We start from the raw sequence: 25,105 nt of genomic DNA on the forward strand, positions 1-25,105 counted from the left end.
CACTGCTCTACAGTATCTAAACTGGCCATCTTCTGTAGACACAAGAATGATACAAAGAGGATAAAGTAAACATAAAACTTAACTGGCTGTTACTCAGTCTGGAAAAGTAAATGGATGCTATTGGCTAAGAAAAATAGCCAAAAAAGATAGGCAAAACTGGTTGGTCACTTTAGAGAGAAGCGTGGGAGCAAGTCTTTAGGGTTGACTGTACTACATGGAACCTCTTTCAAACAGTGCCCAGCATAAGCAACCTTCGACCTGCATTGACTCTTCAAAGGTTAAAAGATATTGCTTCAGGCATCAGCTTTGGCCTATAATTCCATAGAAACGATGAAAGAATGATTCTCCACATTGCCATACTTGTACAGGTATGATCAGAGACTGTGTCTGGTGTGGTGTTAGATTCATGAGCAAACAAAAGATGTGGCAGAGTGCTTTGCATGAGGCTACCTGACATTTAGAGATTATTTTTTTCCTTCAGACTAAAATTATTCTAATTTTCTTGCCTTTAGGACATGCTGTTTACCTGAGCTGAAAAACATTCAATTAATCTGGCTTTAATTTAGCTAATAATAGATGCAGGATTAAGATTTGTGTTAATTATTGCTCTATGGGAAGTCTTATTTAAATACTGACTTTTAAGTTTTTGTGGAAATCAATAGTCATCAGTAATCTGCATTATTAGGACAGAAGCTGTGGATGCTGAGTACTGTATCAAGAAAACAATAGCATTTCTATGTCAGGAAAATGTGAGAAAACATGATTACTGCCTTGCTTAGCACAAGGTTTGCAAATTAATGTTTGTACTTATTTTGAACCTATAAGGCTCACCCTTCCCTTCGTTCTTTCTTCTCCATATGTAGGAGTACTCAGCAGACATTAAATGCTTTAAGTCCTTAGCTACCAGAAAGTAGGATTAATAAGTGGAAGTACCTTTACAAAGGAAAAGTTTAACATTTTACAGATTGGATAGACTAGGCCAGTAATCAAATACTCAAGATTGGGAAGGAGACTCATTAAATTAGTTAGAAATGGAGTTCTCAGCTTTTTCCAGGCCATTTTCCTGGATCATGACAGGTAAACGAGAGAGTAAACTCTTAAACCAAGGAATATAGCCATAATGGCACCTAACTTTTCTATATATTGCAGGCTAAATATATCTTCAGCATTGACCAAGGTGCCTTTATCCTAAAGTTGAGAGCTTAAAATGGTGAGAAATTTGAGATGGCCGTTAAGAAGTAATATGGAACCTCATGCTTACTACCCAAAGGAAACTGAAGGTGGGACACTCAAGCAAGTTACCACAACTTCACATGAGCAACTATGCTCTACCTGGTAGCCTCTGTGGCAAATATGAGATGAAACATTTAAACCTCAATGAAAAAAGATTTTTTTTTCTCACTTTGCCTCACAGTTGTAACAGATGAAAGGGATGAGTTACCAGAGCCCATCTGACATGCAGCTGCTCATCAAGCCACAGGCACTCACCATGGGATGTCAGCCCTTAAACGCCTGCCCTTCAACCAATGTTACATTCAAAGAGTTAGACATAAGACCCAATTTCAAACAGCTGCTGGTAGCCATTAACCCCCTTCATAGCCTGCAGCTTGCTGGTCAGGAAAGGCACCAGGGAGTGAGAGACCTAGGATCAAATCCTTCTTTCAGACAAACAAAACTCATTCTCTTAAGGGTACCCAAGACCGAAAGCTATGGGGCAGAAGGAAGAAAAGGCCCTCTAACTCCTTCCCATTGAATGCAGGACACTGTGTGACTAGTTAAATATCTTCTGAACGTGAGGGATGGAGAAAATGGGGTGAAATAAAATGACTCTATAAGCTGACTGATAAGAGATGGACATACATTTCTGGCCCATGAATGTTTCATATAAAACATTCCAATAACATTTTGAAAAGAGCCATTAAACAAACATTCAAATCAAATATAGGCCTACCCTTAACTGAAATGATTTTAAAAGTGAAACCTATAAAGAAAACACTGAGTAAAACATTTCAAGCAAATTGAAATACTTTTTTTCTGTTGTTTTTTTACTCTGGCAGTGGGCCAGGATGTTAATTATTGTGATAAGGTTTCATTTAGTCTGTATAAGAAGAATGCATGGTGTGTGGGATGTTTTCCATCTCCGGTGGACCTACGTAATGGACTTTGTGAGTCACCACATGGTTGTTCTATGGGAGGTGCAGCAGAGCACAATTTCTCTGGTTGCCAGCTAAATTTTTTGTATGTACGATGACCACACGCCTGCCTTCATGTGACACTTCTGTGCAGTGAAATAGCAGCTGAACAACTTCATTCCTCCCTCTCTTGTTTGCTGCTTTTGGCTGATAGTCCACAGGCGGTGAAGAGCCAGATGACTCCTGACTTTGATGCTTTCATGTCTACCAGCCTCATGGCTGTTTCTCACAGCTTCTGATACTCCTGAGTTTCAAAAGGGGGCCATATTGGACACACCCAAATCCTTTCAGTTGCTGCTAATTCAACATCAGCCAAATGCATGTGGAATTTAAAACTGTAGAGGTGGAGGGTAAGGCTTAGGCCGAGTGCCACCAGGCCAGCTTGGGTTCTAGAGATGACATATCTATGCACATTTAGGAACCATTTCTGTAGATGATGCTCACACTCCTGATACTATACACAGGGAGGTGCAGGTGTTTGGAGAGTTCCCAGACCTCAGCATATTTATTCTCCAAAGACAGGCATAGAGACTTACTTACTGGCCTCCTAGTTTCCTTTGGCTGACTTCACCTAATGGGAGGGTTTGGTCCCTTGGAACACACTTCTGTGGAGATTTCTGTGGTGATGTGCATGTATTTCTTAACAAAAACCCAAAGCAACAAACATCCCTGGGCAAAATGGTTTATCCTGTAGATTCCTATCATCCAAGCTAAATGTTAGTGCGTTTACAAACAGCTAGTACCTCCAAAAGCCCTGGGGACAGTGAGGCTTAGTTTCCTGGGAAGCCAGATTTTGGAGATGAATGTACAGTCCCAGGTGTCTAGTATGCACGAAGCTCACTTCTGCTATTGGCGTAATTAGTAAAGGCTCTCTTGGCAGAACTTAATAGCTCTGATAGCTCTGCTTCTCTGACTATGGGCGCAAAAGTTGTGAGATGAGGATAGGCCAAGAAAAAAGGAAAGAGAGAGGAGTGTGTATGAGTCCTGTTTCCCTAAGACAGCAGGCTTTTATGTACTGTGTCACATACAGATACATTGATCAAGCTCAGATTGAGACGAAAATATTTTTCTGTCCACGAAGACATTTTTTTGCTCCCAAAAATTGCACTCCCAGTGAGTATCATCTTAAGCAGAAAATCCAACAGACAGCTGAAGAGCTTTTCAGTTGACAGTCTCACCAAACCTGGTAGGTTCATACAATATGCTTTGGTTCTAAGTGATTTTTATTAATAAAAAATGAATGATTGTAAAAGTCCCAAGCAGTTATACTTTGGGATAGATTACACTTGGATTTTGAAATGAAATGAGTGATGCAAAGGGCAGAACTAGATCTGTTTTACCTATCCATGCAGTTATTCATGCTTGTATAGTTTGGGTCAAGTATATACTAACAGTCAGGAGTTGCATATTTAGTGCATATTTAGTTGTATTCAATGCCAGCTAAAAAGAACATTATGATAACACTTTACATAGGCTGATAAAATGTATCCCTTTAAATAGGGGTATGTTTTTCAAAACAGTTTCCTGGAGAACATTATTTGCAAATGTAAACATCAGTATGCATTTCTTTCAGAGTCCCAGTGCATGTATTCTATTCCTCCAATAATTTCACCCTCGTTACTATTCATTCACTTTCTCTTCATACCACGCATGTAATGAGCCTTCTTGAGGTAGCATGTATCCCACACTTGAAATCGACTTTAAGGAATGCTTCTGCTGCAATACATATACAAAAACTAGACAACTCTGTTAATCTCACAATTCAGTTTGCTACTCAGCACTCTCAGATTTTGCACACAATTTTCATGAGTAAAACTACTCAACCAAATTGACTAGAAAACCAAATTATTTTCCACCCACATGATGTGGGGGGAAAAAGATATAAAATGGCAAAGATTTCAGGAGTAATATTGACTCAATTGTTTTTTTCTTTTTTTATTTTCTTTTTAATTTTCTTTTTCCTTTTTCTTTTCTTTTTCCTTCTACTTTTGGACCAATTTAACATTTATTTCTGCCAGACATAAATCTTAGGAAGATATATTGGTGGATCATAACGCTTCCACCCCAAGGCAAGATTCCTATTCATAATACATCTTTCATAACTTACTGTGATCTTCCCGACTGAATAACAGACTGAAAAACCCATGACTGCAGCATATTATAAAGATGTTTTCTGTCCAAGAAGCTTGTCAAAAAGGAGTCTAAAAAGATAAGACACATACATTTTGTCTCCTAAGACAACATACTAATTCAAACAGATATCTTTCAGTGCTAAGCTGACCTCCAATAAAATATATCCATTTAGAAAATTGTTTCAAGCAAAATTTTTTACATTAAGTGTGAGAAAGCTTTTGAAAAGTTCCTGTTTCGTATATTGTTTTAATAGTTTTCTTTTTTTCCTTAGTTGTCTGTAAATACTAATGCTGAAATATCAAAATTTTCCAAGGGTGAGCAATTTCAGGTTCCAATCCTTTCTTGGAATTACATAAAATTACTTATGATGTCCCATTTCCTTCCCAAAGCTGTTGCTTCTACATCTCAGCAGTACCTATGTCATCAAGTACATAGGGTTAGATCTGATAATGTGCAGATCACTCTTAGTCTACTTCAAACTCAGTAAGAGAAATCAAACGTTTAAAACTACATGTGCATGCCTAAGTACTTTACAGGTCAGAGCTGTTAGCATGAAAAGAGCTGCACCACTTGTAAACTCCCTGCAGCAAGGACATCTTTTTGTATAGCAAAGCACTGCACCCTTTAGGGCAATACTAGAAGTGATAATCATATGTACACACTTTCAAAAAAAAAAAAACTTTTTGGGCTTGGTATCTAATATATAAAATTAAAAAGGACAGAAAAAAATTGGCTTAATTTAATGGTTTTGTGGAAGATTAGGAAAAACCACTTTTAAATCCCATGGAAAATAACTTTGTAAATCAAAGATTTTTGTAGTGAGCTTTCTGTTTTGTTTCTTTGTGGTTTTTACATATGTCTTTAATATAAATCTGTAATGGCCAACTAAACTAACAACAGATATGTTTTGATTCTACTAAATCTTTTTAATAAACTTAGACAGCTTTAAAATCATGTGGTATTAAAGTAAAACCTGATGGTATTTTTTTTGTAATTATTTTGCTATGTCTTTATTATTCACTGGGTATAATTCCTACTGACTGTAGTAAGATCAGGACTGAAACCTAAGATGGTATTTTGAAAATAAAATCAGGCAATTTATGCAAACACACATACAAATATATACATAACATATATATAAGTATGTATACAAGTATAAAGCCCAGCTAATTTTCACAAAGATTACAAATTTCTTCTTTATAGATGCATGTCCACATGAAAGGGTTAAAAAATGATAATTTTGAACACAGTTTGCAATGTGTGTTGAGTGTATCGTAGCTATACATAACATCCGCCCAAGTCTTTGCAGATGTTACTTAGCTTTGCCAAGGAGTTTCAACACTCTGGATGAGGTCTTGAACTCAGGTTTGGCTGATCCAGTGTAATCTACATTTCTTCCCCAACGAAGGGAAACTAAATGTGCTACAGTTGCTCTGGTCAGCTGATTCTCCCATCGATTGCTTGCATTTTGGAATTACCCATGACCAGAAGTTATCCTCTGAACACCAAAGAAGGGCTCAAGAGAAGTTTTTCAAAAGCAACTGTGAGTAAACAGAGCTAAGTATCAACACGTAATACCAGCTTAGTCTCACACAGGATAAACACATTAAAAGGACTCCGGTTAACAGGAGGAAACTGATCTTTTTATGTAATCCAGGTTACTAAAATCTATTCATTGATGAGGACCTGATTCAATGCCTTGCAAGCATAAATGTCTAAAGAAAAATCACTAGTCCTTTGAGTAATTATTAGCACTTCTTTTTTACCTTCAGTTTTTCTTACTACGTTTTGCAATCTGATATAATAAAGGAGAATTTGAGGGAATATAAATAGCTAAATAAAAATATAGTCAAGTCAAAGAACAGTAAACAAAAATGACCATTTCACAAGAGTTTCCCAATGCTGATTTTTAGCCCACTGAAAAGATAAGATAGTCAGCATTAGTCAGCCGCTAGTAATGGATATTTTCACTCCCTTGAGTTTGTCACCCACCCACGCGGTTCCCATTTCAGCAAAAATAATGTAGCATGGTACTAGTAATGTTTTGTCGCTTTACATATTTTGGAACAGAAAAGTCTGTAAGGGAAAAAATTCCTCTTGTGCCACTAAGCTTCCCAGAGAATGCAGTTTTCCAGACCATCAATTTCCACTCACCTCTTTTGTTATTTGCTTTGGTATAGAATGAGCCCTTGGGAGGGGATCTTGTGACTTCTCTGAAAAGTCTGAGGCAATTATCATCTTTCTACAAGCAGTCCTTCCAAGCTGTGACAAAATGAGGATTTGGGAGCAGTCAGATGGGTGTAATAACATACCTGTGAAAAAACTACAAGTCTTTCAAGGTCAGTTACATTTGTGAATATATACTATATGAATATATGCAAAGGGAATCCCAGACACAAGTATGCACCACTGATGGGAGTTTAACTTTCTAATGAGATTTATTTTTGTCTCCTACTTCCTAATATATGATAACTTTAACATGAAGACATTAAGTACTCTGCCTTCAGTGGCGGTGGAGCCTTTGTCTTCTCTCAAAAGTAAATTGGTTCCTAAGATTTTAATCTAGCTAATTGGAACTGATGCTCCAAATGCTGCAAGTTACTGTATTATTTCGAAGCAGAAAATGTCATTTACCCTTCAAAATTACGTTTGAGAGCAAAATGTGACAATTCAAGAGAGAAGCTGGTATTAGATCCTCCTATATACCAGTTATTTCAAGTATAGGAGCAATATGTCTTTTCCACGGTATTTCTGCATGACTTTCATTGATCTATTTTCCACTTTCTTCTTAGGCAGCTGCAACTGCTAAATCATCAGACTAAATAACAAAAAATTGCATTAAGCGAAAAAAGTCACACTAGGGAGGACAGCTTACTTTTACACAGATTAGTAGAATTGTCTTTTTGAACTTTCTGTCCATTAACAACATGAGGGATCTTAAAACTTTTGTGACAGCTGCACTTAAAAATTATAGTGATTACTGTAAATTACTGCTTTGTTTCTTATGGTAATTTTCAAACTTTTGGCACATCACAGGGCTAAAACACAGTCAGTAAATAGGAGGGACTAGGATTAGGAATATAATTTTAATGACAAAAGAACAACTCCAGAGCACGTGAAAATAAAAACAAGAGCTTTGGAGTTCATGTTCATGATTGCTCAAAAAAATCAAAACATTTTATAATCTTCAAATCTATTTTTAAAGGAGGAAAAGGATATAGAGGTCATAGTCTGTATAAATTTACTGTATTCACCTCTATTCTGGTCTTCAAGCTAACTCAGATTTCTTGTTCTTGCAGAAACATTGCTCAGAATTCAGGCTCCAAGCTCATTTGCTTAAAGCCTTGATAAGCAGCTGACTGACCTAAAGTGAGCACTGTACAATTTCTTGAATCAAGCACTTAATTTGCACAGAAATCTCTGTAAAAATATAAAATCCAGTAAGCAATAATTTTGATACAAAGGATAAATTTTAAATAATGTATATTAAAGAGAAAATCTACAAGTGAACATGTTGCTAGCCCTCACTTCACAGCTTTTAACATGTATTTGAATGCAAAAGGCAAAGCTTGAAAATCACAGTGCATACATATGAACATATTCCCCTCTGCTCTTCTTTATTACTTGATTTCTCAGGTTGTGTTTGCACAGTGTAAAGCCTTTGCTGGAGAATATTCTCTATATGCTGCCGCAGGTCTGCTCCCTGCTATTTGGCCTTTTTCACACCCCCACACTCACTTACCTCTTTCATACCAAAACAGCTGATTCTGGAGTCAGCTGACACAAGCATTCATCTACTTTTGCAAGAAGCTACCTTGGGTACCATTAAGTTTGATTTTTTACTACTTAAAAGCATGTCAACATCCAGCTGAGGATTGAGGTCCCCCCACTAGGGACAAGCACTTCCCCCAGACTGTTCTGTTTTGCCCTCCATCTTCCACCATAGCCTGGAAGACACTTCAGACCTACAAGCAGGCCTGCCCCATCACTACAGACTTGTCTGGCAATGGGGGCTGTTGGCTGCCCTGATTACTACCCCTGGACCTGCTCTGCTCTTCTTGTTTGGGTACCATGGGTGTCTGTCCTGCCTACCTTGTTGGCTCTGGGCTCAACTGTCCTTGAAGAGCAGCCCTGCTCCTCCTGCTCCCTGACAGCTCTGGGTTCATGCAAACCAACTGCTTCAATACAATATCTCTGTCCTGGGGATCTGTGTGACTCCAGCTAGTGTTTAAGAATTGAAAATATAAGGTTCTTTTAATGTGAAGCATCAAATTCTGCACATGACAAAATTGGAACCATATGCAATCCCCAAAAACTCTTGCATTTTAGAAATCAAAACTTAGACACTTCAGAAACACAGGGATTAATATGAAGAACTGTAATAGTTCTGTAATAGTACTTACAGGAATTGTGTTTCAAAGAGTTGCATGGTTCTTTTATGATACCTAAACACCTAATCCTAAAAATAATTCAAAATGATGCATAAGATTTGGCACGGATGATTTCTTTTGAGTCAGTGGAAATTATCCAGCTGAGTCCTACACAAGTTTTAGTGTTAGACTTTCAAGTAACATGTTTTTTTAGAAAGCTTTCTAGATAGTTAATTTCTGTATAAGATTTTTAAACGAGTGCTCTGTTCCCAGAAACACAAGCTGGCTCCCACATTAGCAAAGAACAATGTCATACATGTTAACATAGTGGCATTCCAGGGTTGCAGATTTTTACAGACTAAATTAAGTTTCTACATATTAACGCAGTAGTGGATATGAGACTGCATTGACTGAGGGATGAAACCTGATTACTTGGTAAGGAAAGACAGGATCTGAGAATTTGCCATAATAGATCAAATCTGTCCAACCCAACACTTCATTGTAAATAGCTTCCACTTTGTACAATAATCCACATAGTGTGTGACCCTATATAAAACACACTACCTAGTGAACAACCAGAAAATAACATTTTTTTAGTATCATTTTGCTAATGTTAAATTCTTAATAAGAATTAAAGTGCTTAGTGTTGGAAACCACACCTGATCTTGGAATCAGATCCTAGAAATAGGCTAGATTTCTACTTTTTTTATTTGGATGCAGGGGGAGAGTTAGAAGCATCAGAAGGGATCTACAGTAAGCAGATTGAGTAATCCACTAGAAAATGCCAAGAAGACATGTATATCTGAAAACTCTGCATCTTCAAGTGCTACCATGCTGCCCTGCATTCCTGTGTTCTGTATCTGCATAACACTGGCGGTCATGGTCTAGGATCTTCTTCCAGACAGACTTAAGTGCTGAAGTGATTCCTTTGAATACAGGCTTATGGATCACTTATTTTTAAGATCCTTCTAAAGGAAAAAAACCAGTGATTCCCCTGTTTACATTTGAGAAAACAGAAAAAAATATTGTGGGGAAAAAAAAAAATTTCATGGGGAAGGTAAGAGATTGCATATTTATGTAATGCTTTGGCTAAATTACAATGTCTTCTAACTGACCTTTGCCTTTAAATATGCTGGGTTATTAAACCTTAGCGTAGATTGAATGTGAATGTAGAATGTAAAGTCACCAGATATTATGACATGTGACTGAGATGAAAGAAAAGGGCAAACCCATATGATCAAGTCAGAACTGTGTGGAGAATGTCCAAGAGGTGTTCCCAGCTTTGGAGCTGGGTATTTCAGTTTGATAAATGTCAGTTCAGAACCAACTGTCATAGATGTCTGGATAAAAGGATTCCCGATAGAAGGTGCTAATTTCATCATCGTATGCATTTTACTGTGCCTGTAAATATGTAAGTTCATAGCTTGCAGAAATTTATTAAATTTATTTATTAAATAAGCATTATTACTTTTTATAATCCTGATAGAGTAGAAATTCCATTAACTTTACTGGAAAAGAATAAGACACTTGTCACTGGTTATATTACACCTTATGGTGCCAGACTGTTTTCAGTAAGAAAAAGACAAGAAAGGAGGCATAATAAAAAGAAGAATTAACACAGAAATATTATGTTTCTGTCATATAAAGCATGTAGTAAAGAGACACACAGATTCCTGAAGTTAGTTGTGAAATCCTTCAATTACCCTGTCATATAACCAGTGAAAAGATCTCGGGAGGTGGTCTATCTCACAGGTTTGACAAAGTCTCTGAAGTCCTACAGAGCTGAAGGTGTGATTTGTTTCTTTTGTTTCTCTAAGTGCTTACTCTGCTGAATTGAGTTTAATACATTTTCTACTCCACAGCATCCCCAGCTGATGCCTGCACACCTGGAGTCCAGGATGATTTGCTTGGTTACGTATTAGAGAGGTAATGGCTCAGTATAACACATGAATGTTCAATGAGTAATTTCACTATTTTACTGGCCCATCAGCATGCTGCCTTCAGGACATACATGAACAGCCTTCAATATGGGTGTACTGTAGGCTTCATAAGCACTGGCAGTTCTGGAGAGCAGAAGGCCAGGGTGACTCACTGCTATGGATTCTTGAGTGTTTGCTATAAGTTATTAGGGCATTTCTCACACAATTTCTCTCTTGCGTTGGAGGGTGGGAGGGAGTGGCATTGCTCTAGAGTGAATTGAAGAATTGTGGTAGACTGATGCAAAATTTTCAAGGGCGTCAATAGCGGTTTAATGCCTGAATGTCAGCAGTCAGTTGGAAGGCAAAGTTCAACAGACAACCTCAACTTATACTTTTGAAAAATATCTCTTCTAAGGCTTTTAAAGGTGGTATAATAGATAGAGGAAAAATAACTGGCTGACCCATAGCACTGTACTATGTTACAGTTGTATTCTGTCCTGCAAAATCTTTTTTCCAGGCCTTTCGTACTTACCAACAGAAAAGAATATGGTAAAGCTGCTTTCCTGTACTTAATAGGAAACTCAGAACAGTTAATCTAAAGTGTGACTTTAAACTGAATTAATCAAACCACATTAAGCCTTTGCATAATCACTTCCATTCAGTATTAAAATCCTTAATAGTATCTATATATATTTAATTGGCTTCCCAAGTAAATTAAATCATGCTCAATGGAGGTCATTTTACTACTGGTGAAAGTGTTGACACTGGAAGTGAAAGTGACTGACCTAAATCACCAACTCTGATTCATTTTGCTGGAAACAATTTTCCATTCAAACAAGCTGACATAAAAGGCATAGTTTGGTGTTTTTTTTTTTTAAATTTCCATGCAAAAATTACTTGTGTAGGCCTGACAACAAAGATAACTTTTAAAAATCCGAAGATTAGCATATGTAGAATTTCTGCCTCTTGTGGTATCTATCAGGTTCCCTAACTTTAATTCTTTTTCCTCCAAATGTTTTTCATAGTGGCCTGAGTAGTCACTTCTTGCAAGTCTAAGTGGAAGAAAATAAAAAAGGCTTTGTAGAGAACTTTGCTCTACTGTGTATTGTATGTATTTTTGAGATTTTAGGAGGATAATTCCATATAAGAAAATGAACTTGTACTGTAGCCTTGCTAATTTTTTGCTGTCAGGACAAAGGAACATGCTGAAATCAGAGGCACAGAATTATCAAGTGTTGTGTCTCAGTTGTATAATGGTTTTGAATATTATTGACACCAAAGTATCCAAATCACAACTCATGTAGAGCTAGTCAATTTTAACTGAAGAACTTTCTCACCAGAGAAAGAAATTCTAAACTAAAAATAATATAATACTAACACTGACATAAAGCTGTACCACTATTTCACACAGCAGTTGGTGGAAAATTTTTACAAATGATTGCTGGCAATTCACCACTTCTGTTTTTTTGCAAGAGGACAAAAATATTTATCTGAATCCATGTCAAAGATATGACTTAATGAAGGTTCTTCCAAAATCAAAAGTTAAGTGGACTTTTACGAAAAAAATAATAATTCAGCTGAAGGTGTTTATTATTGATCATTAACTAGGCAAAATTCTCCCATTTAAAAGACTTCAATAAGAGACCCCTCCTAAAGTTTCCTTCTTCCAATCTAGGACTAAGAACAATATGGTTATGATTTAACCAGGATTTGAATGTCAAAAGGAATAAAAAGAAATCAGTGAAAACTATATCTTAAATATGCTTTTAGCAGAGGCAGAAATGCTTTGACAAAACTATTTGCAACCCCATGGGAAGATGAATACACTGACAAGAATCGGAAAGAATTTTTTAATTCAGAAGGAAAAAAAAAATCTAAATGTGTTGGGAAATATATTAGTAATTAATAATTCAGAGTAATATATTAATAAGGCATGCATCTCAAGGAGTTTTACAAATTATTTGAGAAGCACATTCATCATGTTATACCTTATGGATAGTAGAGAAAATCTACTGGACATAATATAGATGACAGGGCAATTTTACTGTATTTGTAACCACAACTCTAATTAGAATTGCAGATGGGTAGACTGTAAGCCAAATAACAAATATTGCTGTATTTTATTAACTCACATAATGGTCACAACTGTGATGTGTCAACATTTGTCTGTTCATTTGATGTTTACTATCATTCTTTGGTAATTCTTTGGGTTGTCAAATGTTACCCTGGACTAACTAGACTTTCAGGATGAGATTCATGTCACATCACTTTGATATCTAAATGTTAATTTTCTTGTCTAAGCTCTTTCATTGTATAGTTTTCCTTGAACGTAACTAAAAGTGGAATTCCAGAGAAATAAGCAATTCATGCCTCCTATTGGAGCCTTGTAGCTCATGGTAGGATGAATCACCTTCTTAAAATGACCTTCTTTCTTCACAGGATGCAGAGGCAACCTAGACAATTGATTTAAATTAGATACTTATTTTTTCAGATGGCTGAAGTTAGGTGCGATGAGTCTCACTGTAGATACAGTGTAATGTTTTATATTCTAAAAAGAAAAATGGTCTGTCTGTTTAAAATTGGTTTAGTTTTCCCTTATTGGGCACGGTTGGATGTCTAGTATACGAAACGTGAACCTCCAGAGCCTTTTTTCTTCATTTAGGAAGTCTATTCACATTCAGTGTGCTATTTAAATTTCAGTTGTAGATATCTGTTCTCCACATCACTGCCCTTAATAGACATGGCTGTTCCAAAAAGCTAATGAGGTCCAGGACATAGGCCTAAGCACCAGCCTGTGGTCATCCCTAATGTTGGCTTCTCAGTACAGACCCTGGAAGGCTTTTGGCCTTGCCCAGTTAACAATTTTCCAGCAGTTTCTGGGCACAGTTCAGAAGGAGTCTCATCCATGGACTGTTCCCCATGGGCAATTTAGATGCAGCAGCCCTGGTTTTGGGGAAGCAGTTGAGGCAAGACAGCTTAGCTTTGCTTCGTGTGTGCAGTGGAGGTTGCCTTAGGGCCAGAGAGCAACCGCTTGCTATGAATATATAGCTGCTGGCACAAGTGCTATGCATACGTAAACACTTAACTGAAGAGAGATACCTTTAAATACCTGATTAAATGGTCTCTAAATCAGGACCTATATGTTAATTTACACTATCTGTGACATTATATATTAGTATATTACTGCTTATACCTTTAATACTTATGCATTTAAAGAAAACCATTCTTCCACTTGAAGAGGCCACTATATAATATACTTGTAGCTGGGGTAGAGGAGGTAAAAAAAGCCAAATATGTTGGCTGAACTGCATACCTGGAGCATGAGGAATAGATCTTATAATCCTCTGCCTAATTATAAACCTGTTCTTACTTCTCTTGAAAGGTAAATGGACTTGAGCATATGCTTAAATACCTTGCTGAGTAACACCGAGGCCTGGGAGTATTTCCACTAATTTCAATGGGAATATTCAGATTGGGTCTTTAACAGGATTACTCCTATGCATAAATGCTATTCAGTTTAAGTCGGGTTTGCAAAAGTAAGAATTAAGTAGGCAATATACTGAGTCAACATCTCACTAACTATTTTCCTTGTACTGATTTTCAGTTTTTGATAGTATCTCGTTATCTGTATGAAGTCACTCTATATAAGCAACACATAAATATGAAATATACATAGGATTTAAAGAGACTAAATAAGTGATTTCCTAATTCATTGCATAACTGTTAAATACATAGTCTGCTAAATATCAGCTTAAAATTCCACTTTGAAACCTTTCCTTTTCACTTTTTCTGTAAGAGCCCCAGTTTCCTAGCAAATCCCTCTGAGCTGCTGAAACCTCCACACATGGAAAGCTAGAAATGGAGGCAGTGTTCAAAGTAGAAAAAGGCTGCCTTGTTCAAAAAGTAAACACACAGATTTCACAAAAAATATCCCTGATCTGACTAATCTGAATATTATTTTTTTTCTTCCCATGGAAAGTTAAAAAAATTGTTACACAGGCTGATTTCAAAGCATATATGCCAAATAAAAGCAAGTATTTCCCCATACATCCTCATCATTGCTCAGTGAAAAACACTACATTTGAAAAGCAGATGTTCTTCTATTAGGGGTGCATATCTCTAGAAGTGCAACAGAGACATTACCCTTTCTGTAGGCTACAGAGTAGTGGCTTTCAAGTACTTGACATAAAACCAACAAAAACTTTCCTTTAAATTTCATCTACCAATAGACAAAAAAGGGCATCAGCAAAAGCAAAATCATTCTTATGTATTCATCTTAAATCATCTTGAGCCAAAGAGTCACCTTACTCAGTTAAAATTCATGATTTTCCTAATCTAAATTGAACCCTTTTGGGGTGTTACCTAACATATGTGACCATTTTCTGCAAATAACATTTTTGTAAATTCTTATCTTCATAATGTTTGAATAAACTGTAAGATATTCCCCTTCATTAAATATGTGACCATTTTAAGAATTAAATATTAAAACAGTGTCACACATGACTCCTCTCCAAGTGTACAGATTTCAGGGATAAATCTGAAAATAACTAGGGATGAGAAATAAAACATTGATTCAAGATTTATTCACAGACTTAACAGCCAAGCCTATCTGATTAAAGTGAGTTTAGGAGCAGATTTCCTTTCGTGCAACTTCAAGTTTGAATTCAGATTTTGTTAGCGCTCCAAGTACCTAGTTTATTTTTTCCCTCTTTTTTAATGGGAGGTAAACAGATTATGAAATTCAGTCCACCATGTTCGTGATAAATTTGTATACCAAGATGGCAAGCTATCTCTGGGTGCAGAACAAGAGGATGCTTAGGGTCTAGGAAACAAGACCAACAAGAAAAAATCAAACAAAATGGGCCCTTTTAATTCAAAGGAGAGAAGACAAAGAGACTTATTATAAATCTCCAAGTACATAGAAGGCTGCTGCAAAGGGGAAGGCTGTTTTCCTGGTCTACAGGAGATAGGAAAAATTTTAATTTTTTAAATTTTAGGAAGGAAGATTTAAGTTAGATAATGGGAAAAACTCTCTGATGGGGTGGTTATCAAAGCACCACATTTGATCTGCTGGTCACAGACACTCTAGCATAGGAAGTGGTTAGACAAACATCTGCAAGGCATGACTTGACTGTTTTATTCTTTCTTGGGACTAGAAGGTGGACTACACATCCTTCTACAGTCTTTACTAGACCTAATTATCAATGCCTCTGAAAGTGTGTGCTTTGGCAAATAGCACACATATATACAGATTACAGTCTTTCTTCCTAGTTTTCAGTGGAAAAGGAGGCATTTTCTGAGACTTGTGTCTGGTCATTGCCTACAAATCCACAGTCATCTCATTCACTTACTAGTTAATTTCTACACATGCTTTATATCTGACTCTATAACATCCACTAATCCTAGTCCCCCTTCTGTTTAATCTATATGGAACCCATTCTGTAGAAAAATACTGAGGGGGGGTATTTAATTATAATGACTTTCAAAATCAAATTGTCTCCCATATGAGTCTGCTTAAACACTATAACCGTCATGGATTCCTAGGCTACCAGAAATACCTGGCAGCGTTTGCATAAGCAAAGAATAAGGCACAATAAAAGTGTCATGGTAGCAAACTGTTAAGCTGCACTCCCACAGGTATTTGGGATTGCTTTGCAGTCGTTCAAATTAATAATAGATAGATATACTAACCATTTGAACCTTCGTTTTGCATGTGTCACTTTTGCAGATGCTTATGTGGCACACAGAAAGAGTAATTTATTTTGTTTTTCTCTAATTGTATGAAAGATAGGATATTTGCTGTACTGTTTGTGGAAATAGTTTCTAACTTTATGGTATTAGCTATCAGAACAAGCATTTGTAATATTTACTTTAGTATTTAAGATTTATTTGTGTTTTGGGGTTTTTTTATTCAAATTGCATAACCTACTTGTTCTTCCAAAAGCAGAACTGTGTTTTTAGCCATTTTTTCACTTATTCTAAAAAATACATTACTTAATGGGACCAACATCACCACAGAAAATTGAAAAGGCTTCCATGAAATTACAAGGCCTCAGTCTGTAATTCAAAAATTCTTTTGATAGCCAAGGCTACCAAAATATTTATATTTTGCAGCTATATTCAAGACAGACAACATACAGTGTGAATCCTAGCACTTCAGCCAAATACTGATTGCTTATTCTGTAACGTAATTCATGGTTAATTCTGTAATGTGGTCAATGCTTTTGCTGGGAAATCACCTTCTTATTAAAGCAATATTCAGTAGCCTTTTGAATAGTCAACCTATGGTGACTTTTTGTCAGGTTTTTTTTCAGTAAAGCATTACAGCTAAAGAGTAGAAGGAAGGACAGAGCATTCATTTGCTTCAGTAGAAATCTACAAGGAACCATGGGCTCTATAAGAATTCAGACTTGGCCATCTGTCCTATTAAACCTTCTATTGTCCACTATGCTGATTAATCAACTTATTCAGTTTTCATTCAGTTCTTTCCATGTTATTTTCTCCTGACAAGTATAGAAAACGCACATCCATCCACCCACACTCACATGTGCATACATATTAGTGGAAATCATGATACTGTATTATAGTACACAGTCATAGTTTATGCTAGTATATTTTATAAGTGTGCATAATACCAATCATCTACAGCACTGGCACCATTTTTCTTAACATTCTTATATTGAGGATATTCTTGTTTAGATTTTCTCATGCTGAATACTAAAACACATTCCTATCTATATTCTTGAGTAGAACTGTTCAAATGGTGAAAACTCCCTACAGATGCCAAGATTTCAAAATTTGACATCTTTCCATTTTGAAACAAACCAGACGTCTTTTTCTTTTTTTTTGCAAAAGAATTTTCTAGAGGGAAAGCTATTCTGAATTCAGAAAAACATTTCATTTTTAGAAAATCAACACATTTCATATGCATTGTTATTTCTTAAAATAATATGTCTTTCAAGAAATCAAAACTGTTGCAAAACATAAAAGCAGACAGTCATGGTTTGCTTGGGTTTTTTCCAAGAAAAAAATTCAGATCATTTGGTCAAATACTTATGATCTGATGAATCTGTAGTTTCCAATGGAAAATTGGTGCCAGCAAATGCTCTCTGATCAGTTGTATGTCTTACCTTTACATTGATTCTCTCAATGAATACCAGTGGAAAAGTGGATGAGGCCCTCTACATACAGGTTGAACCAACCTCACGTTCACAAGCCCTGATCCTCATGTGGGACTTCACCCACCCCAATTTCTCCTGGAGGGAAAACATAGCAGGACATAAGCAATCCAGGAAGTTCCTTCTGATCAAGTGACCGAGTGCACCCTCAGTAAGTTTGCAGATGACACCAAGTTGGGTGAGAGTGTTGATCTGCTGGAGGGTAGGAAGGCTCTACAGAGGGACCTGGACAGGCTGGATTGATGGACCGAGGCCAATTGTATGAGGTTCAACAAGGCCAAGTGCCGGGTCCTTGCACCGGGGCCACAACAACTCCATGCAACGCTACAGGCTTGGGGAAGAATTGCTGGAAAGCTGCCGGGTGGAAAAGGACCTGGGCATGGTGGTCAACAGCCAGCTGAATATGAGCTGGCAGTGTGCCCAGGTGGCCAAGAAGACCAATAGCATCCTGGCTTGTATCAGAAATAGTCTGGCCAGCAAGACTAGGGAAGTGGTCGTCCCCTTGGACTCAGCACTGGTGAGGCCGCACCTCAAATACTGTGTTCAGGTTTGGGCCCCTCACTATAAGAAGGACATTGAGGTGCTGGAGCATGTCCAAAGAAGGGCAACAAAGCTGGTGAAGGGTCTAGAGCACAAGTCTTCTGAGGAGCAGCTGAGGGAGCTGGGGTTGTTTAGCCTGGAGAAGAGGAGGCTGAGGGGAGACCTTATTGCTCTCTACAACTACCTGAAAGGAGGATGTAATGAGGTGGGGGTCGGTCTCTTCTCCCAAGTAGCAAGCGATAGGACAAGAGGAAACATCCTCAAGTAGCGCCAGGGGAGGTTTAGACTGGATATTAGGAAAAAGTTCTTCACTGAAAGGGTACTCAGGCATTGGAACAGGCTGCGCAGGGAAGTGGTTGAGTCCCCATTCCTGGAGGTATTTAAAAGATGTGTACATGTGGTGCTTGAGGACATGGTTTAGTGGTGGACTTGGCAGTGCTAGGTTAGTGCTATGGTTAGACTCGATGATCTTAAAGGTCTTTTCCAACCTAAATGATTCTATGATTCTATGATGCAACAAGATGTGAGACCTGGTGACACAGGACATAGAAAAGGCTGAGGTACTCAATGACTTCTTTTCTTCAGTCTTTACTAGCAAGACCAGACTTCAGGAATCCCAGGTCCCAAACATCAGTGGGAAAGGTTGGAGTGAGGAAGATGTACCTTTGGTGGAAGAGGATCAGGTCAGGGAATACTTAAGCAACCTGAACATACATAAGTCCATGGTCTCTGATGGGATACACCCATCAGGTGCTGAGCGCTGAGGTATCTAGCAGATGTCTTCACAAGGCCACTCTTGGTAATCTTTGATCAATCATGGTGACTGGGAGAAGTGCCAAAAGACTGAAGGAAAGCATATGTCCGCCCCTATCTTCAAGAAGGACAAGAAGGATAACCCAGGGAACTAGAAGCCAGTCACCTTCACCTCGATCCCTGGGAATGTGATGGAGCAGCTAATCCTGGAAACCATTTCCAGGTACATGAAGGACAAGAAAATCTTCAGGAGTAATCAACATGGCTTCACCAAGGGGATATCATGCTTGACCAACATGATAAACTTCCACAATGAAATGACTGGCCTGGTAGACAAGGGGAGGTCAGTAGACATTGTCTACCTGGACTTCAGTAAGGCCTTTGACACTGTCTCCCATAAGATCCTCACAGACAAGCTGTTGATGTACGGGCTGGTTAAGCAGACTGGACTGAAAACTAGCTGAATGGCTGGGCCGAGAGGGTGCTGATCAGTGCCAAGAAGTCTAGTTGGAGGCCAATCACTAGTGGTGTACCCCAGGGATCAATATTGGGTCCAGTCTTGTTCAACATCTTCATTAATGATCTGGGTGATGGGGCAAAGTGTACCCTCAGCAAGTTTGCAGATGACACCAAACTGGGTGGAGTGGCTGATATGCCAGAGGGTCATGCTGCCATACAGAGGGACCTTGACAGGCTGGAGAAATGGGCTGACAGGAACCTCATGAAGTTTAACAAGGAGAAGCACAAAGTCCTGCACCTGGGGAGGAACAACCCCATGCACCAATATATGCTGGGGGCCACCCAGCTGGAAAGTAGCTTGACAGAACTGGATCTGGGGGTCCTGGTGGGCACCAAGTTGAACATGAGCCAGCAATGTGGCCTTGTTACAAAGAAGGCCAATATTATCCTGGGCTGCATTAGACAAAGTATTGCCAGTAGGTCAAGGGAGGTGATCCTTGCCCTTGCTGAGCACTGGTGAGGCCTCAGCTGGAGTACTGTGTTCAGTTCTGGGCTCTCCAGTATAAGAGAGATATGGACATAGTGGAGAGAGTCCAACCAAGGGCCATGAAGATGATGCAGGGACAGGAGCATCTCTCCTGTGAGGAAAGGCTGAGAGAGATGGAACTGTTCAGCCTAGAGAAGGCTGAGATGGGATCTCATTAATGTATATAAATACCTGAAGGGAGAGTGTAAAGAAGATGGAGCCAGGCTCTACTGAGTGGTGCCCAGTGACAGAACAAGAGGGAATGGGCACAAACTGATACACAGGAGGTTGCCTCTAAACATCAGGAAACACTTTTTTACTGTGAGAGTGAGTACTGGCACAGGTTTCCCAGAGAGGTTGTGGAGTCTCCCTCCTTAGAGATATTCAAAAAACCTCTTGAGGAGGGAGCTTGGATCAGATGACCTTCAGAGGTCCCTTCCAACCTCAGCCATTCTATGATTCTGTGATTCTGTAATGTTGTTTGTAATTCTTGTTTGTTGTGTCAGAGACAATAGTATTTGTAGTTAGGGATGCTGATAAATGGAGGATCCCTATTCAAATACAGAACAAATGAAAGGAGCAGAGAGATCCTTGCATTTATTAAAAAAATAAAAATTGAGATATACAGATATCTTGAGATACTAATATTCATATTTTTCTATAGGAGGACACCAATGTACACTGTATCAACATACTGTTTTTTAGGAGTTAAGATCAAGAATACCTTCATGCTGGTTGTGCATGTGAACAGGCCCAGGCTTCATATGCGTCCTGGTTTCAGCTTGAATAGAGTTAAGTTTCTTCTTAGTAACTGGTATAGTGCTGTGTTTTGGGTTTCGTATGAGAATAATGTTGATAACATACTGATGATTTAGTTGTTGCTAAGTAGTGCTTATACTAAGTCAAGGAATTTTCGCCTTCCCGTGTTCTGCCAGGTGCACAAGAAGCTGGGCCAAAGGGATTTTCCATACCGTATGACGCCATGCTCAGTATATAAACTGGGGGGAGTTGGACAGGGTGCAGCAATCGCTGCTGGGGGACGGGCTGGGCATCTGTCAGTGGGTAGTGAGTAATTGCATTGTGCATAAATTTTTTGTATATTTTATATTATTATTATTAATTTTCTCTTCCTCTGCTGTCCTATTAAACTGTCTTTACCTCAACCCACAGGTTTTACTTTTTTTTCCAGTTCTCTCCCCCATCCCACTGGGGGCGGGGCAGAAGAGTGAGTGAGCAGCTGTGTGGTGCTTAGTTGCCAACTGGGGTTAAACCACAACAATATGGTCCCACCTAATCTCAACTTTGTGGTACATGGGTGAAAAACTACCTGCAGGAATGTGATTCAACATGACACATGTTTTGAAGGATGGGCAGAGCTGGGGGAGGTGTGGAGGGAGGATCAGAGCGCTTCTTGAAGAGGATGTTCTAAGCAAGCCACTCATATAATGCCCCTCTACTCCTCTCTGGTGAGGCCCCACCTGGAGTACTGCATCCAGCTCTGGAGTCCTCAGTACAGAAAAGACATGGACCTGTTAAAGCAGGTCCAGAGGAGGGGCACAAAAAAATGATCAGAAGGATGGAACACCTCTCCTGTGACGAAAGGCTGAGAGTTGGGGTTATTCAGCCTGGAGAAGTGAAGGCTCTAGGGAGACCTTATTGTGGCCTTTCAGTATTTAAAAGGGGCTTATAAAAATGATGGGACAGACTTTTTCATAGGGCCTATTGCAATATGACAAGGGGTAAAGGTTTTAAACTAAAAGAGGGTAGATTCAGACTAGATATAAGGAAATAATTGTTTTTATGATGAGGGTAGTGGAACACTGGAACAGGTTGCCCAGAGAGGTGGTAGATGCCCCATCCCTGGAAACGTTCAAGGTCAGGTTGGATGGTGCTCTGAGCAACCTGATCTAATTGAAGATGTCCCTGCTCATTGCAGGGGGGTTGGACTAGATGACCTTTAAAGGTATTTTCCAACCCAAACTATTCTATGATTCTATGATAAACTACTACAACAATTCAGAGATAACCAAGGAAGTTCTCGGAAGCTGGTGACAGACTTTGTGCAGAAAATGACCACAGGAAGGAGGTCAACCTCTCTTCCATGAGGAGACAGAAGAGTGCATTCAAGTGTATTAGTTTTAGTTCAACAATAGCAATCCAAAGGAATAGCTGGCAGCAACCAGTTCACGGTTGATAATAATATTTATTGTAGTTAATAAAACAAATATGCCTGCCTGTCATTGTGTTACTCATTTCCCCATCACAGTTTCTTCCATAGCTTTCCTGACTTCCTCTGAGACACCAAGTCTTCAGCCCTCTGTGAAAGAAGCTAAAGAGTGATTTATTCTTGCACGTCCTAGGCTCTCCACTGGCATTGCAAAGCTTCTGCAAATAGACTTTTAAGGAAGAAAAGATAAATTTGGACTCTCTGGCTACAAGGGGTTTCAGGGAATGCAAGTCTAATAGATTACATCTGAAAATCATCTTGCAGTGTCTGAGTCAGAATTTTAAGGTATACCTACACACACGTGTGTGTGTATACATAAATGAATATGTATATATGCACACTTACTATTATAACAAAAGAGGACAAATAAAACTGCCTCTTAATCAAGAGGGTGTCTTTTTTTTTTTGTCAGTTTTCTATAACAGCAGGGAGCTTGCTGAATTTGACAGGCTACTTAATGTGAAATATGCTCCATCTTTTAATGCCAAGATTCAATGTTATTTCAAATGCATATCATCTAAGTTTCATTTTTCTTTTCTTATAAAATCTACATAAATACCATGTTTATAGTCAAAAGGACGAGTCCTTTATTAAGAGTCTAAACAACTTAGATTAAATCAAATTGTGCATACCCAAATGAACCTGATATTGGAGACAACTTTTTAGCAGCTCAAGTGTAGCTTTGCCTTTGATGAAACAGCTTATAACTAGTGAAGTCAGGATAATGTCTCTTCCAGACCAGTTGCTAAAACCCATAGCTCTGCTGTTCCATGATTTTACATATTTTGTTACAGTGGCAAGGTCACTTTCAAGAAAACTGGATAAGGAAAAGACTCACATAACATCTTAAATTACTGTCTTTTCATTAGAAGAGATAGTATTCCCTGGAGAAGTTTCTCAAAAAAGAGAATATTCCCAGAAGTTTCTCTAAGAGATCAGCCAGCACTGAGTCATATACTCTCCCATATGCAAGCATAAAAAAAAAAAAAGCAAAAAAATGCAGCTACAAGTCAGTGCTGCTTCATGCAGTGACTCCAGATCTTCCTGTGTCCCAGGCTGATATTAGTATGGGATGTGAACTGGTTACGAGAGCTCCACCACTTAGCTGGTGAGCAAACCAAGATACAGGCTCGTCGGAAGACACTAACAATGATCATAAAAGCATCCTGTTAATGGTTGTGAAGACAGAGCCCCATGTGTATTCATAGTACTTACATGAATACTTAGTACAAAGAAGAATACTTACATAGTACTTACTATGAAGAAGAAATCAGGTTAAAAGATGAAACACAGCAGAGAAACTGGCTGTTTCATCTTCACCTCATGATGTCAGCAGTGAAGACAGCCATGGAATACCTTGCACAGCGAACTCTCTCTGCTCCTGTATTCCCCTTGCACGGCTCATCAGGTTTGGCTCTATTCCACTAGCAGCTGAAGAATCTGTTCCATTAAGCTACCAAACAGCAGAGAAAGAAGAGGAAACGTTAGGTACACTTATCTGTTCCAACAACAGCACATGCTTGTCTGAATGAATGTCTCCAGAAAGTGTAAAAAAATACATGGTGTGAATTTTAACTCTGCCTGCACAGAAGATAATAGTCAAATTACAGAAGCTAGGAGATGGTGTTGACCACATGTTGGAAAGACACCACACACCCTACTGTGGTTGTGCCTCCAGGTCAACAGCTACTCTGTCAATACAGGACTCTGGAACTCAGCTCTGCAGTGCTTTACATCAGAGCAAAAGCTACTTCTCTGTTTGTTGCTCCTTTATAACATCTTACTGCAGCTTGCATGTTTTGCCATCATAGAATCATAGAATAGTTTGGGTTGGAAGGGACCTTTAAAGGTCATCTAGTCCAACCTCCATGCAATGAACAGGGACATCTTCAACTAGAAGGATCATTTGTTTTGAAATAAGGTTGCAAAAAAGGTTTCATTTCTCTTATAGCTGGACCCAGGGACAGCTTATTTTTCAAGAAGATATTTTGTGGGACCAGAAATTACCTGCCAAATTGGATTAAACTCAGCTAGGACAGTCAGTCAAAAACAAGAAATAATGGAAAATTCAAAACATCTCAGCTTTTATTGACAATGCCATTCTTGTGATAAGAATTGCCAATACTTTTTGCAGAAGAAAATCTAAATCAGACCATATTAAAGCAGCTGGCATTGGTCAAACAAAATAATTTTTTTAACCCAAACATTTTTTTTTCCTTATATCAGAAAAAAGGAGGTACTTTTTTAAATTATTTTTCTGGGTGTTGGGATGGGATGGGGAGTTATATTTCCAATTGACCTGAAACTAATTTCGATTTCCCCTCCATTTTTTCTGGTTCAGCCATCAAACTTACAGCCTTTAGAGAACCTAAAATTATTCCTGTTGTTTTTTAAAAGGACAAATCAAATTCTTGCAAATCATTTTCCAGCATTGCAGGTGTGAAAAGTTGTTGTAGCAATAGCAAACATAGCAAAAAAATTTGCTACGTTTCTCCTTCTGGACGCCTCTCAGTGTTGTGATCCACTCTGCTTGCCAGGAGCAAATGTGCAATTTTAACTGAGGAATATATCCATTACTTAGGCTTAAGAGAACAGTCAAAATGGCTTATCTGTAAAGCCTGAATATGACCATCTTGAGCATAAGAAGCTACAGGGTACAGAGGAACACTTTTTTACTTTTTCAGGCTCATTCATATGTGTGAATGCAAGAGCAGAAAGGGGCTCTAGCTCTGACAAGTCTCACTTCTCAGGCAACAAGCAGCTCAACTCTGCTCTGTTTTTGTGGACTTTCCCATCACATTGATGACC

General features: G+C 38.4%; 1 protein-coding gene across 1 annotated transcript in view; it reads right to left on the bottom strand.

Moving 5' to 3' along the window:
* Window positions 1–4,299: 4,299 nt before the first annotated feature.
* Window positions 4,300–25,105, bottom strand: part of LOC148055902 (uncharacterized) — a 117,400-nt gene continuing 96,594 nt past the window's right edge. The window contains exons 4-6 of the transcript XR_015704881.1: window positions 23,544–23,750; window positions 6,480–6,587; window positions 4,300–4,393 (exon numbers count right to left, since the gene is read on the bottom strand). The gene's annotated coding sequence lies outside the window, so the exon portion shown is untranslated. The remainder of the gene's footprint in view (window positions 4,394–6,479; window positions 6,588–23,543; window positions 23,751–25,105) is intronic.

The sequence above is a fragment of the Nipponia nippon genome, unplaced genomic scaffold, assembly GCF_047370975.1.
Source record: "Nipponia nippon isolate SJK-2023a ecotype South Korea unplaced genomic scaffold, ASM4737097v1 scaffold_2, whole genome shotgun sequence".
In the NCBI taxonomy this organism is placed as follows: Eukaryota; Metazoa; Chordata; class Aves; order Pelecaniformes; family Threskiornithidae; genus Nipponia; species Nipponia nippon.